Source organism: Oryctolagus cuniculus, chromosome 19 (assembly GCF_964237555.1).
Source record: "Oryctolagus cuniculus chromosome 19, mOryCun1.1, whole genome shotgun sequence".
NCBI classification, from domain to species: domain Eukaryota; kingdom Metazoa; phylum Chordata; class Mammalia; order Lagomorpha; family Leporidae; genus Oryctolagus; species Oryctolagus cuniculus.
Genome location: NC_091450.1, coordinates 60,580,146 through 60,607,845, shown reverse-complemented (window position 1 = coordinate 60,607,845; position 27,700 = coordinate 60,580,146). Strand labels below are relative to the sequence as shown.

Genomic DNA, 27,700 nt, shown 5'->3' with positions numbered 1-27,700 from the left:
TGAGAATAGTGACCAGCACTCCTGCAGCTTCCAGCAGTTGTGTGCAGAAGCAGAAATAATGAAGGGGCTGCATCACCCTCACATTATAAAACTGTTGCAGCTAAGGCACACAACAGAGAGAACCTATATTTTTATGGAGTATGCAATCAGGGGGACCTTAGATGTTTTATGATAGAACGAGGCTACCTACAAGATGAAGAGATAAGTCAGCTATTTAACCAAACTTTATTAGCTGTGCATTACTGCCATATGTAGCACATCGTGCACAGAGATTTAAAGTTAGAAAACCTCCTTCTAGATGCCAATCTAAATATTAAGTTGACCGATTTTGGGCTCAGCTGCAAATTGGCTGATGGAGAATGCTGGAAGTATTTGTGTGGGACCTTTGAATACTGTGCCCCAGAGGAATTCTTAGATGAGGAGTTCAGTGGGTACAAGGCTGATGTCTGGAGTCTGGGTGTGGTCCTGTACACCATGGTGACAGGGTCACTACCTTTTTTTTATATATATACAATTCATTACAAATAGAAAATCAATAACACACTGAATGTATGCCTACTTGATTTGAAGTCTTCAGTATGAATAAATTCAACACAGTCCTTTAGATGCAATTTCTTTTGGGTTGACAGCAACACTTTTTGTTATATTGTATGTCTTGTAAATTCCAATAAGTCTATCCAAAATCTCAAATATGTTGTTTCGAAGAGAAATTATTATGAACTGGGCATTTTTTGTTTGTTCATATATATAAAATGCAACAATGGACACATTTTTTAAATCAAGGGCTGCATAAATTTCATCCATGAAGTAAAGGGGAGTGGGTTTGTAATGATGAAGAGCAAATACTAAAGCCAAAGAACTAAGTGTTTTCTCTCCTCCAGAAAGGTTGAAGATCTTCTTCCAACTTTTCTTAGGTGGTCGAACGCTGAACATGATTCCTTCAGAGAAAGGATCCAAGCTGTCTACAAGCTCCAGTTCAGTGTCCCCTCCCAAGGTAAGCATCTGATAATTTTCTTTTAATTTATTTGTTATTATATAAAAGCCTGCCATAAATTCATTTAGCCTCTGTTTCCACAGATCTTCATATGCTTGTCCAAAATTATCTCTTTTGTAAGTAATTTTGTCCAATTCTGCTACCTGTTGCAAATATAATTCTTCCTTCTTTTTATATTCTGCAATGTCACCAAGGTTTGGTTTCATTTCATGACACTGGGCTTCCAAAAGTGCATCTGATTTGTTATGGAATCTGGATTCTTGATTGCTTCAAGGTCTTTGGGGCTCAAAACTGAAACCTCTTCAACAGGATTATCTTCTATGGGATGCAGTGATATTTTTGAAATCTCTTTTTGGCAATATTTTATTTTATAATTATGTTCAGCAATGTGGCCATCTATTTGCTCAAGTTTCAACTTAATACTAAGTGCATCTTTTTGAAGAGCATGTTCATTTTCTTGAATAACTTTCAGTTCTTGAAGTAGATTACGATGTTCTTTCTGGATCTCAGGTAATGACTCCTCTGCAGTATTTGTATTTTTGATGACCTCTGTTGCTTTATCTTCAAGACTTTTTAGCTCTGCTGTTAGGTCTTCTACTTCTTTCTCAGTATCTTTTATTTCTTTCTCTGTACAAATGACTGATTCTTGTGCTTTTTTAAGATTTCTGTCAGCCATCTTGATTGCTACCTGGGCTTTTGTAATAGCAGAAGCACATTCATCTAACTGCTTATTTATTTTATCAAGTTTGTCTTGTTGGGCCTTGAGTTTATGGTTATTGATTTCTACAATGATACTGTGTAATCATTTAACCTCAGCTTCTACAGTACCAGCTTTCTCAGCCACATCATAATATTCTCTTTTAAACACACTAACATTTTCTTCAAGCAATTTCTGCTTTTTTTATCAGGGGCTGTAGCAAGTACATTAGCTTCAAGTTCCTTAACTTGGACATTTAGATATTCTTCTTGCTCTGATAATCACTGGATGCTTGCAGTGAACTTTTCTAGTGTGTTTCTCATTTCTTGTTCACTATGCCATAACTTAACTACTGCTTCTTCAAGCTGTACTTTTTGTTCTTGGATTTGCATTGCTCTTTTAGAGTCTCTCTGCAACTGTGATTCCATTTTATTTACCTCTTCTTCAGAGATTTCAATGACAACCAATGAACCCATTCTTCCTTTCATTACTCTGCTTCCACCACCAGTCATAGTACCTGACTGTTCTATGATTTGTCCTTGTAAAGTTACCACTCTCCATCTTCTATCTTTCTGGTATGCTACTCTTGTAGCTTGATTCAAGTTGTCAGTTACCAAGGTATCCCGTAAAGCAAACTAAAAAGCTTGGAGAATTTCCTCATCTTTTACTTTGACTAAATCAAATAATCGAGGAGTATTTTCAGGAGTTTGAATTTTATTCTTTTTTTTTTCCCCACACGTCACTACCTTTTGATGGGGAGGATTTTGTGCAGCTGAAGGTAACCATCCTGTCTGAATACTACAGAATCCTCTACTACATAAACCCAGAGCTTTGTAACCTGTTGGACAGGTTGCTGACCTATGACCCTGAGGCAAGGCCCATAGTGGCAGAAATCATAGGCCACCAGTGGCTCAGTGTAGGACATGAAGCACCTGAAACAAATGAAGAGTTTCTGTTTCTTCCCCAGGAACAGGAAATATGAGAATTCCCATGGGGCCTATGCTCTCCGCTGTAGCTTAATGAATGGGATGACTCCTTGTCCTCTGTGCCACACTGGGTGATATGCCAACAGCAGGGATACAGCATGCAAAAAATACATGGACATAGTGAAGTGGAGCCTCTAGTGTCTCCTCAGGGTCCTGAAGCTCTAAGTTCCCTTGAGGACCTGGGATTCCAGCTGGACCATAAAGCAGGCTCCCTGCCACCCAAGCTCCAACCCAGTCCCCTGTACTTCAGAAGGACCACAACAAAGTGAAGCCCATGCCTCAGGCCATCCCCAGTGCTCAGAGCTGCCCCATTCTCCAGTGCCTCCTGGGACACTCAGACTGCAATAGCAGAGCCCGTGAGTGTGCCGCTTTCAGCTCCCAACCACTGATGCTTGAAGAAGACCAATCAGGACAGAATCCTTGCCATGGGACTCCCAATATGAGTAGCAGTGAGTCCTGCAGGACAGATAGTTCCCAACTGGTCATGTTGACAAGGATCCCTGCTGCCTGTGCAGTCCTCAGCCAGGATCCTCTGACCTCCCTCTCCACCACACTGAGCACCAACAGCAGTGAGGATGATTTAGAAGTCAGGAGCTGCTCCCAGGGAGCACCAGAGAGACAGAGCATCCCAGGAAACAGCAGCAGGAGGAGGAGGCAGGGACCTAAGATACTGAGGCTAAAAAGAGCAAGGATGGCCCAGGGATTGGCAGGAGGATTGTAAAATTCTTCACCTGGATGTGTTGTATACTGCAGCCCCAGAGGAAAGCCCTTGAGTCCAGAGTACAAAGTGGCATCTCAGTAGCCTCTTGGGAAATGCCCAAGAGGTGGGGCCCTTATATGAGAAGTGAAACAATTAAGAGGTAGTCATGGAATCCTGTCTGGGAGAGGGAAGGTGAGGAGGCAGTAAGAGAAATTACAGGCAGAGAGGGAATATACTGTCCCATTTTTCAAATGGGACAATAAGGTAAGGTAACATTTTTTCATGGTTTGGGGTCATGACCATTTCCCAAGAGAGAAGATACAGATACATGGTGTTCAAGTCTGTTTAGAAAATGAATCCATTAATATAACTCTCTAATTAAACTTCCTGTACCCAGGCCTTATTAGACCCCTTCCTTAGTTCCCCTCCTGACTAGCAGGAGTATCATTTTCTCAAGAAAACCTACTTTTGCTTTTGCTCCCCCACCCTCATTATCTGTGTTGTGATTATTTATTGCTGTGAGACAAAGAATGGACTTGAAATTCCTGCAGCATCATTGGTGCCATGACTTGGATTGCCTCAGATCCATTGGAAAGGTGAGTAAGGCAGACTGTTTCTCTGGTTTTTGGAAAACACCTGATCTTCTACATAGTCATTTTTCTTTTAAAAACCTCAGGTCTTTGAGCCAATTAAAAGCAATTGGTGTGGGATACTGGTTTTAAGATACAGGGCCTAAGTTGGATGACACTTTTTGTCCTCCTTCCACTTTATTCTTTCTTTGATTATTGCCTGCATTATGTGCTCAGGTGGCTCTCTGCCCTGGGAACTCTTATTCTGAGTTTCATTCTCCAAGCCCACGTTCCCAGTTCCCTGGATGAGAATCTCCTGTGACAACTTAAAGCTCCTAGATCTGAACTGAGGAGCCTGCATTGCAGACCTAGGTGGCGTCTCCCATTGATCTGTATTCTTGTGTGCCCCAAAGAACTCAGGACCCATATGTATGGGAAGAAGTCACCTGTGCCAGTTAACTAATGCCCATGCTTTCCATTCTCCTGCCCAGGTTTTTCTTTGCCAAAGAGCTCGTTGGAAGTAATCCCAGTAATCCCAGAGCCATGCTCTTAAAGATGACCTCCTGGGAAAATTTCTATCCTCATACCACACCGCTGTTCCCCCTCTGCACATTCAACAGTCTGGGCAGCAAGGATCACTTGTCCTCCCTCCAAACTCTGGCCATGAGAGTATTAGTTGAGACCCCCTTTGTGGAACCTCATTTCCAAGTTCAGCCATATGTCATGGCTCAAAACTGGGGATGTAAGGCAACTGGTTTCACTCACACTAGGCATAGGTACAAAGACCTGTATAGTGCAGGTGCCTAGTCCTGTCTCCACCTCCTGGAGTGCACTGTTAGAGCCTGACTGGGGGAAGACAGCATAGGTATGCTTGCTTATTCCTACTAGCCATTTCCTCCCATTTCATGGACCTCAGCATGCAGGATGCCAGAGAGCATTAAATGAGTACAAATCTTATCCAACATAAAGAAACCTGATCGGGAGGAGTGTGTTTAGGTACACACACCTGGTCCTATGGGCTGCTGCTGCCCTCATCCTGGACCTCATGGTGTACAGGAGGCTGCAGAGCAGGAAATGGGGTAGCATGAGAGAGAAATGCTGAAGCAAGCTTCTCTCTTTATCTTCTCAGCACAGATGGGAAACAAATCATTTATAACTGGCTGTCCTTTGGGTTGTGTTCTTAAACACTGAAATTCCTTTGACTGCCAGAATTAAAAAAAAAAAGAGAAGGTTGTACTTTCTCTGCACCATGGCTTGGCTTATTTTCAAACTACAGGATGAAGAGAAATGGCTTCCTGAGGAACCTAGATATTTTGCCTAATGTCTGTCTCCACTTTCTTTCACAATATGGTGCTAGATCACATCTTTCCTCCATAGAATAATTTAAAAATCCATTATCAGGTTGTGGAGCCAAAGTTCTGTTGTGCTTGTAATAGGGACCACTCCACTCTAGTGCCTGGTTTCAAATTTGTGTTTTGTTAACTTTACTCCTTTTCCTAGTGTGAGATGGGTGGAGAAAGACTCCTCTCTCAGCTCAGCATTCCTCTGCAGGAAGGCATCTCCCTTTCAGTGACTTTCAGTGACTCCCTTCCCCCTCTATGACATTTGGCTATATAACAGTCTCATGTAACTGGACGTCAGCTTTAAAGTGATTTCTCCCTTTTGGAGCTTAAATATCACTGCCTTCAGAAGGAAACCTGTTGAAGTGAAATGGACACTATGAGAAACGGTGACTTGATCAGCATAGCCCTGACTGTTAATGAACAACTTAATGCATTATCCCTCTTAGTAGTTTTTTTTGTCTGCTCTACTTAATATGACTGGTTTAATTCTGTAATTATCACACAGTTATTCTTAAGTGTTGAAATTTAACTGAAATGTGATCCCTGTTAAACATAAGAGTGGGAATAAGAGAGGGAAGAGATGTACAATTTGGGACATGCTCAAGCTGACTTGCCCCAAATGGTAGAGTTAAAAACATACCAGGGGACTCCAATTTAATCCCATCAAGGTGGCATGTACCAATGCCATCTCACTAGTCCAAGTGATCAATTTCAGTTCACAATTGATCATAATGAAAGGACTAAGAGTCAAAGGGAGCACATAAACAAGTCTAGTACCTGCTAATACTAACCGATAGAATAAATAAAGGGGAGAGCGATCCAACATGGGAAGCGAGATACTCAGCAGACTCATAGAATGGCAGATGTCCTAAACAATACTCTGGCCTCAGAATCAGCCCTAAAGGCATTCCGATCTGGCTGAAAAGCCCATGAGAGTATTTCAGGCATGGAAAGCCAAGACACTCTGGCAAAAAAAAAAAAAAAAAAAAAAACCAAAAACCTAAATGAAAGATCTCTGTGAGTGAGATCCCAGTGGAAAGAACAGGTCTTCAAAGAAGGAGATACCTTTCTCTGAAGGGAGGAGAGAACCTCCACTTTGACTATGACCTTGTCTAAACAAGATAAGAGTCGGAGAACTCAAGGGGCTTCCATAGCCTTGGAAACTCATGACTGGAGCATGGGGAGATTACTGAGGCCATAAACAAGAGTGTCAATTTGTAAAGTCAACAACAGGAGTCACTGTGCACTTACTCCTCATGTAGGATCTCTGTCCTTAGCGTGCTGTACATTGAGACTTAATGCTATAACGAGTACTCAAACAGTATATTTCACTTTGTGTTTCTATGGGGGTGCAAACTGTTGAAATCTTTACTTAATGTATATTAAACTGATCTTCTGTAAAAAAAAAGAAGAAGAAGAAGAAATTATCAATTCCCAAATTGACTCTCACTGGGATTAAACATGACAATAGGTCTGATCTGATTTCATCATCATTTAAAAAATCATCTATTATTTTTCACTTTATGTTTCTGTGTGGGAGCAAACTGTTGAAATCTTTACTTAATGTATGCTAAACTGATCTTCTGTAGATAAAGAGAATTGAAAATGAATCTTGATGTGAATGGAAGGGGAGAAGGAGTGGGAGAGGGGAGAGTTGCGGGTGGGAGGGACGTTATGGGTGGGAAGCCATTGTAATCCATAAGCTGTATTTTGGAAATTTATATTCATTAAATAAAAGTTAAAAAAATTTATTGACTTTTCAATGATCCACTAATGTAATAGTGAAAATTCCAAAGGTAGATTATGTTCTTTAGTAAAACTAAATACATAAATAATGTCATAACACCCCCCCAAAAAAAAGTTTCCAAACTTGTTTTCTAAGTTGGTTAAATTGGTTTGGATAACATAACAGGATGTGATTAGAGTCAGATTTTAATAACCTTTAGGGTGTATTTTACAGAGAAAGAAACATTAGTTTCAACCCATGAATCAAAAATGTGGTGTTTCCATGTATCAATGCTTGGCCTTGGTACTCCCTGAGATTGAATGAGAAATGGCCACTTGGTGGATTTCTTGTTTATGTCATTGTTTTCCTGCTTAACATTGTTTAATTTAAATAATAGGAGATGATTCCCTGTATCCAAGTTTTATGCAGGTAGACCAAAGTGAGCCACAACAGAGTGGTTCAAAAGTGATTTATTTAATGTGCTAATTCTTCTAAGGTTTTTGTATCCCTTTTTGTGACCAACAAAGAAAAGAGCTTTTTAAATTGATTTATATGTTATTTAGGTTATACAAGTTTCATATGTTTCCTATATACAGCTTTCAGGACACAATGGGACTTCCTCTCCCTCCCACTCACATTCCAACTCCCCCATCTTGGATTCCCATTCTTAAGTTTGACAGTGAACTCTTGTCAGTATACTTAGTGATCATACAGTTAACCAGCATCAAAGCTTACAGAACTATATGCTTATGTTCTACTTGAATCTATAAAGAAAAGAGAAAGGGATAAAGGAGACTAAGCTCTGGGTGCAGGGCCCAAGCACTTGGGCCATCTTCTACTGCATTCCCAGACTATATAAGAGAGCTGGATTGGAAGTGGAGCAGCTTGGACTCAATCTGACACCCATATGAGATGCAGGCACTACATGTGGTGGCTTTACCTGCTACAGCACAGAGCCAGCCCCATGCTTCACTTTTTGATGAACCACATCTCAAGCTTTTGTTCTCTTACATACATTAGGAGCACATCCCAGGTCTACAACACTAAAGGATAGGGAGTTGCACAATGACAAACCATGATAGGGCTTGGCACTCAGGTGCAGCTGTTGAAGCTGCTGCTTGTCAATCCAGCACCCCATATCAGAGTGTTGGGTGATTCCCAGCTGCCCAGCTTCATATGCAGCTCCTTGTTAATGTATACTCTGGGAGTCTTTAGGTGATGGCCAAAGTGCTTGCTCAATTGCTACCCATATGGGAGATCTGGATGGTGTTCTGGGCACCTGGCTTTAACTTGGCCCAGCCTTGGCCATTGTAGACATTTGGGGAGTGACCTGGTGGATGGAAGATCTCTCTGTCTCTGCTACTGGTCAGCTGTCTCACTTTATCTTTCTGTCTTGCTGTCATTCTGCAATTCAAATTACCAGAAAGTGGGGATCAACAGCAGCCAACATTATGGCACAGCAAATTAAGGTACTGCCTGCAACCATGGCATTCAATATGAATGCAGCTTCGAGTCCCATTTTCTCCAGCTATGATTTAGCTCTTGCTAACATGCCCAATGAAGCAGCAGAAGATGACCCAAGTCCTTGTGCCTCTTGTTTTATAGGAGACCTGGTGAAGTTCCAGGCTCTTGGGATTGACCTGGCCCAATTCCAGTCCCTGTGGCCATCTGTGAGTGAACCAGCAGATGGAATATTTCTCTCTTTATCTCTGTCTCTCTCTCCCCTCCCTCCTTCCCTCCCTCCCTCCCTCCCTCATTTCCTCCTTCTTTGTCTCTTTGTAAATCCACTTGAAATTAAATGAAACTTAAAAACTTTTATTTTGTTACTTTGGTGTGTTTGAGTGTGAGAAAGAGAGATCTTCCATCCTCTGGTTAATTCCCCAAATACCTGCAATATCTGGTGGTGAGCCATGCCTAAGCCAGTCACCTTAATGCTCAATCCTGGTTTCCCATGTCAGTGGCAGGAACCTCAGTATGTGAATTATCTCCTGCTACCTAGCATGGTGTGAATTAGCAGGAAGGTAGATGGGAAACAGAGCTGTGACAAATGCAGGCAGCCTGGGGGCTGTCATTTTTGTGTAACTCTTTTTTTTTTATTTTTTTATTTTATTTTTTTTGACAGGCAGAGTGGACAGTGAGAGAGAGAGACAGAGAGAAAGGTCTTCCTTTGCCGTTGGTTCACCCTCCAATGGCCGCCGCGGCCGGCGCGCTGCGGCCAGCGCACCGCGCTGATCCGATGGCAGGAGCCAGGAGCCAGGTGCTTTTCCTGGTCTCCCATGGGGTGCAGGGCCCAAGCACCTGGGCCATCCTCCACTGCACTCCTTGGCCACAGCAGAGGACTGGCCTGGAAGAGGGGCAACCGGGACAGAATCCGGCGCCCCGACCGGGACTAGAACCCGGTGTGCCGGCGCCGCTAGGCGGAGGATTAGCCTAGTGAGCCACGGCGCCGGCCTTGTGTAACTCTTTAAACTGATGCTTGAGATGTGATACCCCATGCAGGTGCTGGTTCCTGCCCTGGCTGCCCCACTTTCAACACAGCTCCCCACTATTGCACCTAGGAAAGCGGTAGAATATGGTCCAAGCCCTTGGACTCCGAACCCATGTGGTAGACCCAGATGAAGCTCCTGGTTCCTGGTTTAGAATTGGCCCCGCTCCAAGCTGTTGTGGCCATTTGCAGAGTGAAACTATAGGTGAAACACCACCCCCCTCTAACTCTCTCTCTCTCTCCCTTTCTTCCTCCCTCTTTCCTTTCCTTCCTCCCTCCCCACCTCTTTCTCTCTGTTTCTCTCTCTCTTTTTTTTAAGATCCATTAATTTGAAAGGCAGAGTCACAGAGAGGGAGGGAGGGAGGGAGGGAGATGTGTTTTATCTGTTGGTTGACTCTCCAAATGGTTGCAACATCACAGCTGGGCCAAGAACAAGGAGCTTTTTCCATTAGTTGTAGGGGCCCAAGCCCTTGAGCTATCCTCTGCTGCATTTCCAGGTACACTAGTAGGGAGATATGTTGGAAGCAGAGCAGTCAGGACTCAAACCAGTGCCCACTTGGGATACTGACACCACACTACAGATGGAGGCCTATCCCAGTATTCCACAGCATCAGACCCAAATAAATAAATAAATTCTTACCTAAGAAAAATTAGGCATTCTGGGATGGGATGTAGCCATCCCAAGTAGTGCTCTCATCAGTGTGCCAAGGACCCATTCCCTGGAAGCTACATTTCTATTATTCAGCCACTCATTTTGTGGTCTGTTTTTTAATAGACACAGAAAACCTATATAGCACCCAAGTATTCTTGAACAGGTGAATGGGGGCAGGAAGAAGCTGATAGAATCACACAGTTGAATACTTCTCAACAGCAGAACAGAGAGAGCTTTGGGGCCATGTGGTAACGTGGGAAATGAGAAGGTATTTTGCTGAATAAAGGAAATCTGTCTCATAAGATTGCCTGCTATACCACTGGTGCAGTGTTCTCAAATATGCAAACTTTTTAACATATTCAAGCAGGTGACTAGCAAGGAGACCCTGAGGTCACCAGGCCCTCCTGGTAGCTCCAACTCTACTGCCAACTCTTTCTTTCCAGGCAGTTTCTACAAAAATATCCTTCAGAACTGGCACCTGCCAAAAATACTGCAAACTCTTGTTGACCTATAGCTAATTATAATGTCATTAATTTTCAGTTACCATAGCTGACACTTCTACTTCCATCATGCACTTGATGCCTTGAATACTTCTGATATTTCCAAAAATGGGATGGGCAAGGAAATGGGTGGTACTCCAGTCCCCCCAAATTCTAACCACCTTTAATACCTTGAATATTCAGTTAACCTGACCCCAAAGCCTATTCCTTATGCCTCCATATTATATAAAGTGATGGACCTGAACCTCATTGAGTACAACTCTAACTTGAGTATGCCTACAGTGCTTCTTGAATGTATACTTCCACATTCTGTGCAAATAATTCTTCTGCTCTCTGCTCATTTTACCCCATCTTATTCTGTAAATTTTCCCTGCATTGGAGACAGGAACTGGTATGCAGGCACCCTATGACATTATCATGACAGAGAAAATGCCATCAGTGTTCTAAGCATTTGAAGAGTGCTGCATGTGTAAAGGGCCGTATGACACTGCTTTTCTGGGCTGACAGAGGTATTCTGTATTCCCACTGTGTTGTGGGTTCTAGGAGCCTGTGCATGTGCTAGAAGTCACATCTAAAGAGAATGTCATTGAAAGAATTACAGACAAATATCCCTGATGAACATAGATGCAAAAATCCTCAATAAAATTCTGGCCAATAGAATGCAACAACACATCAGAAAGATCATCCACCCAGACCAAGTGGGATTTATCCCTGGCATGCAGGGATGGTTCAATGTGCACAAAACAATCAACATGATACACCACATTAACAGACTGCAGAAGAAAAACCATATGATTATCTCAATAGATACAGAGAAAGCATTTGATAAAATACAACACCCTTTCATGATGAAAACTCTAAGAAAACTGGGTATAGAAGGAACATTCCTCAATACAATCAAAGCAATTTATGAAAAACCCACAGCCAACATCCTATTGAATGGGGAAAAGTTGGAAGCATTTCCACTGAGATCTGGTACCAGACAGGGATGCCCACTCTCACCACTGCTATTCAATATAGTTCTGGAAGTTTTAGCCAGAGCTATTAGGCAAGAATAAGAAATTAAAGGGATATGACTTGGGAAGGGGAATGTCAATTTCTCTAGTTGTGAATTTGCTGATTATAATATAGGGGCCCATGTTGTGGCTTAGTAGGAAACACCCCTGTCTATGATGCTGGCATCCCATATGAATACTGGTTCAAGTCCTCCCTGTTCTGCTTCCAATCTGCATCCCTGGTTATGAACCTGGGAAAGTGGCTGATGATGGGGCAAAAGCTTGAATCTATGGCACCCATGTGGGAGAACCAGATGGAGTTCCTGGCCCATGGCTTTGGTCTAGCCTGACCCCAGCTATTACAGCTATTTGAGGGAATGTACCAGCAGATGGAAAATATTTCTTTTTTATTTATATTATTTACTTACATATTTTTATCTAGGAATATTTTATTTAAGGTAAACAAACTTCATGCATTTCATATATACAACTTTAGGAACATAGTGATTCTTCAAACCCTTCCCTCCCTCCCACCCACAGTACCACCCATCATTTTCCTCTGTCTTCTTCTCATTCTTATTTTTTGCTAAGACCTATTTTCAATTAACTTTATTCACATAATATTAACTCTAAACTAAGTGAAGAGTTCAACAAATAGTATGAAAAGAACAAAAACTGTTCCTCAACAGTTGAGACAAGGGCTTTTCAAACTCACCATATCTCAAAGTGTCAATTTCACTTCTATAGATTACCTTTAAAGCATTCTATTAGTTACCACAGATCAGGGAGAACATATTGTATTTGTCCTTTTGGGATTTGCTTATTTCACTAAGTATAATGTTTTTCAGTTCCATCCATTTTGTTGCATTTGACAGAATTTTCATTTCATTTCTTTTTTTTTTTTAGTTCTGTGTTGTATTCCATGGTGTTCCTATACCATAATGTCTTTATCCAGTCTTGGATTGATAGGCATTTGTGTTGATTCTATATCTTAGCTATTGTGAATTGAGCAGCAGTAAACATGGTGGTACAGATACCTCTTTAATATGCTGATTTCATTTCCATTGGGTAAATTCCTGGGAGAGGGATGGCTGGGTCATATCATAGGTCTATATTCAGATTTCTGTAGTATCTCCATACTATCTTTGTCAGTGATTGGACCAGTTTACATTCCCACCAACAGTGGTTAAGGGTACCTTTTCTCCACATCCTCGCCAGCATTTGTCGCTTGTTGATTTCTGTATGAAACCCATCCTAAATGGGGTGAAATGGAACCTCATTGTGGTTTTGATTTGCATTTCCCTGATTGCTGATTTTATGTATCTGGTGGCCATTTAGATTTCCTCTTTTGAAAAAGTCTATTCACGTCCTTTGCCCATTTCTTAGCTGGGTTGTTTGTTTTGTTGTTGTTGAGTTTCTTGATCTCTTTATTCTGGATATTAATCTTTTATCAGTTGCATGGTTTATAAATATTTTCTCCCATTCTGTCAGTTGCCTGTTCACTTTACTGTTTGTTTTGCAGTTCAGGAGTGTCTCACTTTGATGTAATTCTATTTGTCAAATTTGGCTTTGATTGACTGTGCTTCTGGGGTCTTTTCCAAAAAGTCTTTGCCTAGGCCAATGTCTTGCAAGATATCCCAAATATTCTGTAATAATTTGATGGCATCATGTCTTAGATTTAGGTCAAAGATCAATTTTGAGTGGACTTTTGCATAAGATGTAAGGTAGGGGTCTTGTTTCGTACTTCTGAATGTGGAGTTTGCAGTTCTTACAGAACCATTTCTTGAGGATACTGTCATTGGTCCAGGGATTGATTTTAGTTACTTTGTCAAAGATAAGTTGGGGATAGATGCATGGATTGATTTCTGGAGTTTTGTAATCTGTTCCCTTGGTCAACCTACCTGGTGTTCTTTCTCAGTACCAGGCTATTTTGATTATAACTGCCCTATAGAATATCTTGAAATCTAACATTGTGATGCTTCCAGCTTTGTTTTTGTTGTAGAAATTGTTTTAGCTATTTGGGGTCTCCTATGTTTCCATGTGAATTTCATCATCATTTTTTCTAGATCTGAGCAGAATGTCCTAGATCTGACAGGAATGGCTTTTGGTAGTATAGACATTTTGATGATACTGATTCTTCCATTCCATGAACAACGATGATTTTTTTTCCATTTTTAAGGATCTTCTTCTATTCCTTTCTTTAATGTTTTATAATTTTCATCATAGAGATTTTTATATCCTTGGTTATATGTATTCCAAGGTATTTTTGTACTTATTTTGAAAAGAAGTGGTATTAGATTTTCATTCTCAGCCATGGTGTTTTCTGTGTATACAAAGTCTATTGATTTGTGTGCATTAATTGTATATTCTGACATGAAACCACTTTCATGAGTACCAATAGTCTCTTAGTGAAGTCTTTTGGATTCTCTCTATACAGAATCATATCTGTAAACAGGGACAGTTTGATTTCTTCCTTCCCAATTTGCACCCCTTGGATTTCTTTTTCTTCCCTAATGGCTCTGTCTAAAACTTCCAGGAGTGTATTGATAGTAATGGTGAGATTGTGCATCTTTTTCTGGTTCTGGATCTTAGTGGAAATGCTTCCAACATTTTCACATTCAATAAAATGCTATCCACAGGCTTAAAATACATTACTTTGATTGTGTTGAGGAATGTTCCATATTTACCCAACTTGCTTAAGGTTTTCATCATGAAAGGATGCTGTATTTTATCAAATACTTTCTCTGTAGAAATTGAGGTAACCATATGGTTTTGGTCCTTCAATTTGCTAATGTGATATATCACATTTATTGACTTGTGAGTGATTAATCACCCCTGCATAATAGGAATAAATCCCTCTTGGTCTGGTTGAGCGATCTTTCTGATGTGTTGTTAGGTTCTATTGGCTATAATTTCATTGATTTTTGCATCAATGTTCATTAAGGAAATTGGTCTATAGTTCTCTTATTCTGTGTCTTTTTTTCTTGTTTTGGAATTAAGGTGATGCTAGCTTCATAGATGGAGTTTGGGAAGATCCCCTCCAATTCTGTTATTTTGAATAGATTAAGTGGATTTAGATCTTTAAATGTTTGGTTGACTTAGCAGTAAATCCATCTGACCTGAGGTTTCTTTGTTGGGAGGGTCTTAATCACTGAATTTCCTTCTTGGTTATTAATCTGTTTAGGTTTTCTATGTTTTCATGACTCAATTTGGGTAGGTTGTATCTGTCCAAGAATCTATTCTTCAACAATTCCCCACCCCCCCCTTTTTTTTTTTTGCCAAACAGCTCTTTGTAGTAATTCTTGATGATTCTTTTTATTTCTGTGATATATGTTGTTACATTTCCATTTTCATTTCTGGTTTTATTAGTTTGGACTTCTTTTTTTTTTTTTTTTTGGTTAGTTGGGCCAGTAGCATTTCAACTTTGTTTATTTTTTTTTTTTTTGAAAAAGCATCTCTTCATTTTGTGAACTTTTGTTTTTTTGTTTCAATTTTGTATTTATTTGATTTATTTTATATCTTTTCTCCTATGAATTTGGTGTTTGATTTGTTGTTTTTCAAGGTCCCTGAGATGCATCAGTAACTCATTTATTTGGTGCCTTTCAAATTTCTTGATGTAGGCAGCCATTGCTAATCACTTCCCTCTTAACACTGTCTTTGCTCTTTCCCATAAGTTGTGATAGGATGTAATATTGATTTCATTGGTTTCCGGAAGTTTTCTTGAGTTCTCCTTTGATTTCCCCTATGACCCACTGTTATGTAGTTCAGTCTTAATGTGTTTGCATATGTTCTAGTTATTCTTCAGTTGTTGATTTCCAGCTTCCTTCTATTGTGGTCTGAGAAAATGCAAGGTATGATTTTTTTTTAATCTGCTGAGACTTGCTTTATGACCTAGCATGTGATCTATTCTAGAGAAAATTCCATCCACTTGGGCCATCCTCTATGATTTTTCCAGATCATAGCAGAGAGCTGTATTGGAAGTGAAGCAGCTGGGACTTGAACTGGTGCCCAAATGGGATGCTGGTATTTCAGGTGGTGGCTTTACCTGCTACACTACTGAGCCAGCCCCACTGAATAAACTAAATATTTTAAAAAAGAAAATTTATGATTTAGAATGTTGCATACTTGAAAATTGCTGTGAGGACATAAATGTTCTCATCATAGACAAGTGTGTGAGGTGATGAATGTGCTAATTTAATCGATTTATCCATTTCAGAAAGTGCTGCTGGTTTGCTCCCAAATGGCCACAATGGTCAGGGTTGGATCAGGCCAAAGTCAGGAGACTGGAGTTTCCTCCATGTCACTCACATGGGAGGCTGGGTGCAGGAACTTGAGCCATCTTCTTCTGCTTTCCGGGAGCATTAGTGGAGCATCCTTGTTAGGAACTGTGCCCATATGGGATACTGGCACTTTAGGCTATGGCTTAACTCACTGTGCCATAGCTCTGGCCTCTGAAGAGTGTTTATCACTCTTCTCTATTCTGTTGAGGAACAGTAGTTTTTCTACTTAATACTTGTTGAATTCTTCATTTAGTGAAGGTTTACCCTTGTGATTATAAAGTAATTTGAAGGCATGTTATTATAACAATTAAAAGCTAAATAAGAAAATAAAGGAGGAGAGAGGTGGGAGTGAAAGACAGAGATAGGAGGGAAGTATCATTATACTCATAAAACTGTATGTATGAGATACGTGAAATTTGTTCACCAGATACAAAACCTGCTGTGTATTTAAAATTGTTTTCATAAAGCAGTATATATGAAATTCATGAACTCTTTATAAGTTGTCATATTGTGGTTGGACATTTTTTCTGAAAGTGATTAATCTTTAAATGTTCTGGGAAATGCAAATTTGATAAATAAGCCATTTATGTGAGCTTTTAGTTTTAACTGACTGGAAGTCAGGCTGTGTTTACAGTTTACAGTAATAGTAAGCAGCAGAGGATAAAGTTTCCTCTAGTGACCTTGCTTTTGTCTCCTCATTATTTAGTGCATGTCTTTGATATCCTTTAGCCCATCAGTGCCTTAGACAAAGGCCTCAGCTGAATGCCACATTTAACATGGAGCAGCTCTGTGGTAGTAGTAAGGTGTGGGGAGGTTGAAGTGACCCTTAGTCCTATGTTTAGATCTCAGCTACTTGCTGAGCTTGTGTCCTTGGGTTGTAACCTTCACCTGTGCTTTTCAGTGTTGTTTTGCTTTTTCATTGGGATGAGGAAGAGGGGAGAGAGGTCAAGTTGCTATTTCCCACCACACAGGTTCATGCAATGGGAGAACAAATAGAAGACCAGGATACATTCTGGAGTCAGAGGAGAGAATTGAGTGTCAGAGAAATTGACTGGACTGCCTGAGGTGTTGGTAAGTGTGACCCATCTGAAAGATGCAGGCTTTAAGCATATTGTTCATGTTTATGGTAGGTGATAGCATTCTCATATTAAGGAATCATATTAAGGATGAGAAGGCCCATCATAGATGAATTGTGAGTTAAACCAGATCTCCTAGATGCTAAGAGGCAAGTCAGGGAATGCACTCAATCATGCTTGATCTCAAAAGTGTGTCTCCAGAGCCTCTTCTCTGCTTCTTGTGAAATGTAGTTCCTCTGAAGAAGGGAGTCATCACAAGTTTTTGGAGTAGCCAAGCAACTGAAAATTTTAATATTTCTTTTATGGAATTCCAAATAGTGGCTGGGATTTGGACAAACCTAATTGAATGAGGATGTTTTTGGAAGAGATGTATTTATTAGTGTTGGTAATAGAAGAAAGAACAATAACACTAGATGCTTGATATTTTTATGTGTTTCATTTCTGTTGAAGATAAAATTATTTGAGATTATAGAATTTTCCATGTGAAATAGTTCCTACTGCTAGCAGGGAAGTTAGGCAAAGATAGTTTCACAAGAATGTAGAAGTTTAACAGGAATTTCATTGAAATAGGATACTTTTTTATTAGATTTAAAACATTATGCAATAAAGAATCTTTTTCATAAACACATTTTACGTGCATAGTGCCAGATAATGTACAGTTGCTTCTAATATATTGGCATAATGTGATTTTGTTGAATGTTCCTCAATATCAGAGATTGCTTTTATCTCCTTCTAGTTAACTTACAGAAAAATTTTGAAAATATCAATAATGTCATGATGTAGTATACTGAAGCTGTAAAAATGTCTTTGGAAAAAAGTATCATTCTCCTTTTGATTTTTATGTTATTTTGTTGCTCTCTGAATCATTTATACCTCATAATTTGATTATTTTGCTATTGCTTCTTGCAATCAAGTTTCTTTTTATATAATCTATCAAAGAAAAATCTTGAATATAAAATAAGGTTCTTTTTATTTGATATTTGAGTCAAACAATTTAAGATAGATTTTGGTCAACATTTGAATTAATATTTTTAATTATGTTCCTTTATTCCATACACATAAATATTAGTGAATCAAAGAAACAATATCAAAATTCAGAAACAAAAGGAGTCTCTTTGATGGAAAGCTGAAATTTAAACCAAGATTCCTTTATTAACACATTAGGAGCCTGTGCTGTGGCATGGTGGGTAGGGGCATTGCCTGTGGTGCAGGCATTCCATGTGGGTGCTGGCTCATGTCCCGGCTGCTCCTCTTCTGGTCCAGCTCTCTGCTATGGCCAGAGAAAGTAGTAGATGGCCCAGATCCTAGGACCCCTGCACCCATATGGGAGACCCAGAGGAGGATCCTGGCTCCTGGCTTTGGATCAGCACAGCTCAGGCCATTGCAGCCATTTGAGGAGTGAGCCAGTGGTTGGTACACCTTTCTCTCTCTCTCTGCCTCTGCCTCTCTGTAACTCTGCCTTTCAAGTAAATGAATAAATCTTTTTTTTAAATGCAATAAATCCTAGAAGCTGATGTAAAAACCAAAGAATGACTCAGTGATTCAATGTGCTTTCTTAAAGGATGATGAAAAAAAGCTTGAAGATGCTGATGATATAGGAAATAACCTCATTGAAATTACTCATGGTCAGATGAGTATAAAAGAGATCAGCATGCAGAGCATCAGGATGTGGTAAGTGATTGGAGGTTACATTTTGTCATAATTTGGCTCTTGACACTTTTTATGTCTTGGGTGGAGTGAGGTGAACAGTCTCTCATGGCAGTAAAATTGTGGGAGTTTGAACTTTCTTGCTGAAGCTGCTCAAGTGCTGTACTAATTCTACAATGAATTTATAAATTCATTGAACCAGGAAGTATGATATATTATCTTAACATTCAGCACTGCATGCCAGCCTGCATACATAAACTGAAAATATGTGTGTAAGGAAGAGGATATCAAGCCAAGTAGAGCAGTCCCAACCTCTCCTAATACAGAATAGGAACTTCTCAATGTGAACTGAGATGTTAAGTTTATTTTCTTTGTTTTTTCATGCCTTTAGGGAAAGTTCACTTGAATCATTTGACTTGGACCATTTTCTGCCTTTGTTACTTTGCCCATCATTTAGCCATCTATCCCTTTACATCCTAAGTGGGAATATTGAAGACACACTGAATGATCATGCCTCAAGGTGGTTTCTTTTATTGTTGATCCTCATTTCTTACATGCTTGACATTTCTCCTATTCCTAACCTGCATCAACTTCTTTCCCCTCAGATAGAAAGGTATCAAGGGATATGTTTCATTGACCTTTTATCTTTTCAGCTTATTACTGAGTGTCTCTATGGAAATTGTAGTCATGTTTTGTTTCTTTCCTGTGTGCAGATATTGGGAAAAAATGTTCAGAGACATGAATGGCATGCTTTCAATGAACACATCAGGACATTGAGATGTAAACTACCTATACTTACTATAGGATTCCCATTGTATGCTTTAGATTTGAAGCAGAACAGTATGTTATATTGTAGAAAGTCAAAATTGTGTGATATATACATGGAGTTTTCTTCTGGGAATTAAGTCATTAATGTGAATGTTTGACACTAGTCACTCACATATCATGGGAGTGAATTTGAAGTCTGAAGGCAAGGAGGTTTAGAAGAAAAAGCTCAGCTAAATATCAAGAGGGAGGAGCTCACAAAAGTTACTGCTCTTGATGACATAAATCAGAGAACCAAAAAGATTACTTCGCTTTCAAGTTTTTAAAATATATGTATTCTAGTAGAAAATACGTAAAGTACAATTAACCAACCATTTTAACAAAAAGCAATTTTAAACATTCACAATATTGTACAACCATAACTTCTTGAACATCTCATCTTTCTCTTAATAATTTGAGATATAAATGAAGTGGAGGAAGATAAGCAGAGAACCTGAACTGCAGTGTATGGAAACTGGAAGAAGGTATGTTGTTTTTAGGGTAGAAAGCCCATTATGGAAAACATGAGTTTTTGCTGAGAAGCAGAATGGCTTTCTGTCTCTAGGATCCTCACCCTTCTCCTCTACTTATCCTAACCAAGTGTTTAGCTACAAATTGACACACAAACATAATAGCTTTATTCTTTACAACAACTAAAAAGAAACGGAGAATACAAATATAATATATTGAGTTCTGTGATAGCCAAACAAGAAGCTGAATTGGAATTAGTGGAGACAAGTGTGACTGTTCTTTATGAAAATTATATAGAAAGAGGGGCTGGTGCCATGGCTCACTTGGTTAATCCTCTGCCTGCAGTGCCAGCATCCCATATGGGCATTGAGTTCTAATCCCAATTGCTCCTCTTCCAGTCCAGCTCTCTACTGTGTCCCAGGAGGGCAGTGGAGGATGGCCCAAGTGCTTGGACCCTGCACCCACATGGGAGAACAGGAGGAAGCACCTGGCTCCTGGCTTCGGATCAGCAGCCATTTGGGGGGTGAACCAACAGAAGGAAGACCTTTCTCTCTGTCTGTAACTCTACCTGTCAAATAAAAAAATAAAACTATACAGAAAGAAAGGTGGTCAAGGAAGGGTAAGTTGTTTCTCTATTCACTGATACCAGCACATTATATGAAGCATGTGTTGTTCAAACTAGGCTCCTGCAATTACTTTATAAGGGTTTCTACAAAAACCGGTGTGAATTCAGTTAAAAACAGACTTTTTTTAGTTTTCTTGCTTTGATTTCTGTAACTTGCTTTGCTGTTTCAATCATAAAGCTTTTGATACTTATTTGTGCATCTTGGAGACTGGAAGAGCATCATTAACTTCATTGTAGAGAGCTGGCAAGGAACCATCAGGAGCTGCTGGAGGAGAGGCAGCTGTCAGAAAGCAGAGGATCTGAAACTGGTGAAGGAGAAATGCTGAAACCAAGTGGATTCATAGACTGAACACCCAGTGCTCCAGGTATCAGTGTTGGATTCTGTTTAACTCTGAATAATGCTTAGGCCTGATTAACAGAGAAATGTAAACAAATGATCTGAAGACACACGGAGAGAAAGAACTCACATCAGGAAAAAACACAGCAAGTGAAGTTATACTAACTGCTAGAAGATGTTGGTTATTAAACACATGCTGATCCCTAACACCAGCTGAATGTTGCTGTGGGTGGTGATTTTTGCCATTGTCCTTAGGAAGGCAGTTCTCTGTAAGACAGGTGACATCCATAACACATGATTGTGTCATTCTATAAATCCAGTTGTTGCCACTCTTGAGAAATAGGGCAATATCAGGAAAAGAACAGGACTTTATGAGAAAAGATATTCAAGGTAGGATCAACTAGGAAGATAGTGAAAACGGGTAAGGGGATGGCATCAACTCAGAACCCTGCAGGTTTAAACTCTGGATAAGGAAATGGTATAGCAACAGCATAAATTCCACTGTGTCTTTAGAATCAAGATACTTGATCTGTGTGAATGTATTGTGTACATGTGTGAGGATAGTGGTCACATGGGCACATGATGTGAAATCATAGTAAAAACTGTTCTTCATCTGACGAAAGTGAATATGGGGGTGCAAACTGTTGAAATCTTTACTTAATGTACACTAAACTGATCTTCTGTTAAAAAAAAAAAAAAAAAGAAAAGAAACTATCAATTCCCAACTTGACTCTCACTGGGATTAAACATGACAATAGGTCTGATCTGATTTCATCATCATTTAAAAAAATCATCTATTATTTTTCACTTTATGTTTCTGTGTGGGAACAAACTGTTGAAATCCTTACTTAAGGTATACTAAGCTGATCTTCTGTATACTAAGATAATCGAAAATGAATCTTGATGTGAATGGAAGGGGAGAGGGAGTGGGAAAGGGGAGGGTGGTGGGTGGGAGGGACGGTATGGGGGGGAAAGCCATTGTAACCCATGAGACGTACTTTGGAAATTTATATTCATTAAATAAAAGATAAAAAAAAAAAGTGAATCTCAATCTCAGGAGGAAAACTCAAGAACTGCAGGGACATCAGGAGCAACAGTGGTCCATTGTCAGAGACCAGGTAATCTGCATTCTGCCCAGTCATCGCAGAGTCCTTCAGCCCCTTTGCAGATGATTACAATCCCCCTTAGGATCCATCAGTTTCCATTTTATGATGTGTTCCCTTCTTCAGGTGGCTGTTTGTGAAAAGGCTCACTCCACTCTCCACCTCTCTAGCTGTACTTTTTTGGGGAAAAAAGAGAGAAAGTCAATCTAGAGGGTTTTTTTTCTTCTTTTTAATTTGTGGTGTGTTAATACCACCTCTTTGCTGGGAATGGCGGAGGAAGGCCCCCTATGTTGCAGCCTAGGGCAGTGATACTGAAGTCTCCTAAATGTAAGTTAGCATCTCCAATAGGCTTCTCGCCTATGTGGCACACCCACCCTTGGCTCAAAGCCCCCTTGGGACCTGTCTTGTAACTGCCTGACCACATGTTTGTTTCAGAGAAGATCCCAGGTATCTGACTGTTGACTAGGTGTTGGCCTAAGGTGCTTGTTAGGTGAAAAACTAGGCTCAAACTCAATCTAAAATTTAAAGAGTTATAATAATCTCACACATAAAAATGACAGGATAATGACTCTTGTGCTAATTTGGTTCAGCTGTAACTGGATAATATAAATCTAAAATATATGGCCATAAAAAGTGGTGTTTTGCAGCAACACTGCCTGTCTTTCCTAAATGAAAAATGACCATTTAATAGATTTCAGGTTGATAACACTGATTTCCAGTTAGAGGCATTTAATAAAAAATGAAATTCCATATAAATGTAATTCTAATTTTAATACAGTGTATGATATAGTATCAGCATTGTAGGTCATCTATGTGTAATTGCAAAATGTAAATAGAATGAACATAAATGAGATAAATGTGTCTAAATATAAACTTAAATACCCTTAAAACTTAATATTTTATGAAAAATTTTGAATTTGTTGACAAATAAGTTTTCATAAACTGCCTACAAATAAAATAATAAAAGACTGCTTAGATGTAAGGTTGTAATTCAGAATGCTCTTTTATATTAAAATGTTATCTTTATTTTGAGATTTTTAAAGGATTATTTCAATGTAAATCAAGAAAATCAGACAGAAAAAAAAGTCTCTAAGATAAAAATGAGTTTCTTAGTGAAATAGGTTAAGAGACAGACTTTAAAAATAATAATAAAGAAAAAATAGGGCTTGTAATAATTACTTTGACTAATTTTTACAATTAATGGCTATTTTAGACTAAAATGAGAAAAAAAGGTTTAAGTAAGTTGCAATGGGTGTATTTAAGTCATAAAAGTTTATAAAACAAATAGAATTTTTTGGATATAAAAGCTATCCATCTATTTTTCTGTGATATAAAATTAAAGATTATAGCAGTGATTAAATCTGATCTGTATTCATGATGATAAGTGATCCTGGTTCAATCTGATATTTAAGCTTTGACATCATTAACATTCAAAAACTCAAAAGTTTTTCTTTGGAATCTGATAGTTCCAGTTGGCCCCTTGGAACTGTCAAAGGATATATTTCTCATCTAGTATGGATACCAACTAATCAGCCTTTTTAGATCCTATTGAAAGTACTGTCAAGATGTAAAATGGTACTAAACATTAAATCAGAGTTACACAGACAGAGACAGAGAGGCAGAGAGAGAGAGGTCTTGCATCCACTGGTTCACTCCCCAATTGGCTGCAATGGCCAGAGCTGGGCCAATCCAATGCCAGGAGCCAGGAGCTTCTTCCAGGTCTCCCATGAGGGTCCAGGGGCCCAAGCACTTGGGCCACCTTGTACTGCTTTCCAAGGCCATAGCAGAGAGCTAGATTGGAAGTGGAGCAGCTGGGTATCAAACTGGTGCTGATATGGGATGCTGGCACTGTAAGAAGCAGCTTTACTCGTTGTGCCACACTGCCAGCCACAATGGTACTAAACTTTAAGTCATGCTAATATAAAATGTACTGAAACAAATGTCCACAGTTAGAAAATCTAATGCTCTTGTTGTGTTGTTATGTCATAAAGGTTATCTTAATAAAAAGGCTTGAAGACCTAAAAGAGATAAATGTTTTACAAAATCCTACAATTGCCTTCTAAAATACTATGTAGAGTAAACAGGTGCCTTGTTTCAATTACATTCTCTTACTAAGAAGTTTCAAGCCTCCAAAAGAAAACAAGACTGCTCATAAAAATTGAAATATTGTTGATTCTGTGTTTAAATATTTCCTCTTCTAGGACCCAAAGAACATCTTTGCATGATTTCTGTTACATCCAGTATTTTGGGACAGCTCCATAAACAGATAATACTAAAGTTTAACAATAAACTACAGGTGCCAACTAAAAGGATATGGTTAGTTTAGGATACTAGGAACAAAAGATAATTCTAATCAATAAATGATAATTTTAAAAACAGTTAACTGGGACTGGCACTGTGGCATAGCATCTGGATCCTCCTCCTGTGGTGCCGGCACCCCATATGGGCACTGATTTGATCCCTGACTGCTCTACTTCCAATCCAGCTCTCTGCTATGGCCTGGGAAAGCAGTAGAAGATGGCCCAAGTGCTTGGGCCCCTGCACCCATATGGGAGACCCAGAAGAATCTCCTGGCTCCTGGCCAGCCCAGCCCCAGTCATTGTGGCCAATTAGAGAGTGAACCAGAGGATGGAAGAACTTTCTCTGTCTCTCCCTCTCTCTGTCTGTAACCCTACCTCTCAAATAAACAAATCTTTTTAAAAAAAATTTTAAAAACAGTTAAAAAACTGTTACTAAAATTGCTTTCTGTTTCAGTCTTTTTTATTCTTTTTCTTTTTCTTTTTTTTATTCAACAGGTAGAGTTAGACAGTAAGAGAGAGAGAGACAGAAAGATCTTCCTTCCATTGGTTAACTCCCCAAATGGCCACCATGGCCAGCGCTGTGCCAATCCGAAGCCAGGAGCCAGGTGCTTCCTCCTGGTCTCCCATGCAGGTGCAGGTGCCCAAGCACTTGGGCCAACCTCCACTGCCTTCCCACAGCAGAGAGCTGGACCAGAAGAGGAGCAACTGGTAATAGAACCTGGCATCCATATGGGATGCCAGTGCTGCAGGCAGAGGATTAACCAAGTGAGCCATAGCGCCGGCCCCTGTCTCAGTCTTATAATGTATGTTATACATACATGTGTGTAGGTTGCATGTCAATGTATAAAAACTTAGTAACAAATGTTTTTATTAGTTTGTGGAGCAAATATAAAGACAGCTAGTGAGACAACTAATAGCTGTTTTACACTATGTTCTGCCATTAGAGAGACCCTAGGAGGCAGTCCAGCCCAAATATCATTAGGTTTCCATACGGAAAGCCAAGAAATCAGGTAAACAGGCATCCTGACTAAAGCCAGCCTCTAAAAAATTCTGTTAAGAGTTGGTTGAGTGGAACTTCCCTGGGGCTGAAGGGATTCAGATTAGAATGAGACCATGCTGGCTCCAAGCTGAAAAAGCCCTTTACTCTGCCCAGCTTCCAAGATAACCACCACTGCAGAGGGGAAGGCCTAGGTTCAGTATAGACAGGACTGTGATCTTCGTCTTGGATATGCTGCCTGTTCTACACTAACCTCCTGTTCAAGCCAGCTCTTCTCACAGGCAGGCTAGGTAATGAGAGTCAACAGGTGTCTTCCCTAAAGAGGTTCGCATCTTCCTTATGATGTTTCTTCCTATATCCCATATAAACAGATAGGTCTGAGCCTCACATAAACCTGGCCAGGCCTACATGCCTCTCTCAGTGAGAAAATCTCTCATGGTTTAGGTAACACATTTCCTAGATATTCTAATAATGATTCCATCTTCTTGTTTTAGATCCTGTTGCATTTAATTTGCTTGTTAGATCTGTTTCCTCCAGACTTAACAAAGTTACAAAGGGGAGGAAAAAGGCCTCTATTGTTAAAGGGCCTTCAAACACATAAAGCAAACACCTAAAACAAGAGACTATTGCTTCATCCACCTCCACTACCGTCAAGATGGATGAGATAGCTCTCTGGATCCACCACAGCAGAGAGAAGCTGGGGTCTGAAACTGAAATGCAACTCAAATAAAGCAACAGCCTACAAACTGCGCATGTGAAACAAGCGAGTCAGCCATGAAGAGATCACCAGAGACGGTGACTACAGAGGAACTCCAGAGGACGACAGCTTTGCCTCCGATACCCCGGATGCTGACTGATTTACACATGGCCAAAGCTTGAGGAATCTGCCACATGATACAATAAATGGGCTGATCCTTTCTTTTTTGCCTCATTATATTTTAAATTTTTATCTAAGCAATTGTTGAATACAAATAGATAATGAGGACAAGATCATAAAAAATTACTGATCAAATAAAAAAGGTCACTCATAATCTGATTGAGACCTAGAAAGTTTAAAACTCTAAAGACTTGTTTGGAGGATTTTTTAAAAACTTTTAGTGGACACAAATCTCTAATAGGTGCTGTGATTATAGTGTCGGGGGCTTGTCTGACTTTTCCTTGTCTTGTGCCCTTGTTTATGAAACTGTCTCTAGCTTCATAAAGACTCTGGTCAAAAACAAACAAAACAAAGCAGCTACACATGTCATAATTCTGTAAAAACCTAAGTCCTCAGATAAGGATGATGCTGTCTGACCCAAAAGGGTTCTGAGTTTCAAAGGAGGAATGCAGCAGAGGCCTTTGTCTTTTGCTTAAGCTTGTTTCTGAGAGGATTAAAGTCATGGTAGAAGCCTTCTCAAGGTTAGAAGAAGAAAAAAGGAGACATCTGTCCTGGGATTGAAATGTAGTTGTTATCTGCTTACCTATGAAGGCTTCAACTGCAGTCCTCATCTGCTTATATGTAACCATCTCTGCTCCTTAGTACAGAGCAATGATGTTAACCCTTGCCAGACAGCTTACAGCTCAGTACGTGTATAAAACAAAAATTTCAGTTAACTACCTGGCATGCATGTGCAGTATTGCATGAATCTGGTGGGTTCCATGTAACATTAGAATATCCAATCAAATGGATGCAGATAATCTTATAAGGGAGGCAAAGAGGCTAAAACCATTCATAAGGGAAAACCCTTCTTTGTTCAGGGATCAGGATTTTGAATAAGAAATTCCACCTGGGCCTTATGCTGGTGTATTGAAAGACTACTTCCTGTAAGAGGCCTTGGTGTCTCGGTATAGGAATCCTCCTACCACACCTCTGTCTGCATTCAGCCTCCTAAGGATAACCTCTGACAGCTGTATATCAGATAAGGGGACTATTCCCTATGTCCCTGTTGTCACAACCCCTGTTACTCATTTTTCAGGGGAACTCCTCAGTTCCTCCACTTTGTCACCTGTGAAGTGAGGATCCTATTGATTTCTGAGGACAGTGTGAGGAAGAGGAAACTAAGTTCATGGGAAAAGGATCCTGCAAGTGTTTGCACATCTTGGGCACTCACTCTTCTCACTACTCACATGAAAATGTCTTTGGATAAGGTCATCAAAATCTATCCACTGATGTACAGTCAATAAATCTTGGTGTAATAGCACATGCTGAGAAACTTGCAGTCCCTACTTTGAAAGATAAGGCAAAATTCCCCTCTTTACAGAAGACAAAAAGGAGATGGGACATAATAATAGCTCATGAAAACAACTCTAGGACTCTTTTGTTTCCAGAAGAACAATTTTGAAAGTGGAATAGAAATGTCAGCCATCCAAAATATGCTGTGGCTGTTTTACACCTTGAGTCCAGGTCAAATCTTCATTTTCTGTGTATGATTTT

The 27,700-nt window shown here is 39.7% G+C and overlaps 1 pseudogene; it reads right to left on the bottom strand.

The window, feature by feature from the left end:
* Nucleotides 1-559: 559 nt before the first annotated feature.
* On the bottom strand, nt 560-26,180 carry LOC127488879 (structural maintenance of chromosomes protein 4 pseudogene; annotated as a pseudogene).
* Nucleotides 26,181-27,700: the final 1,520 nt, after the last annotated feature.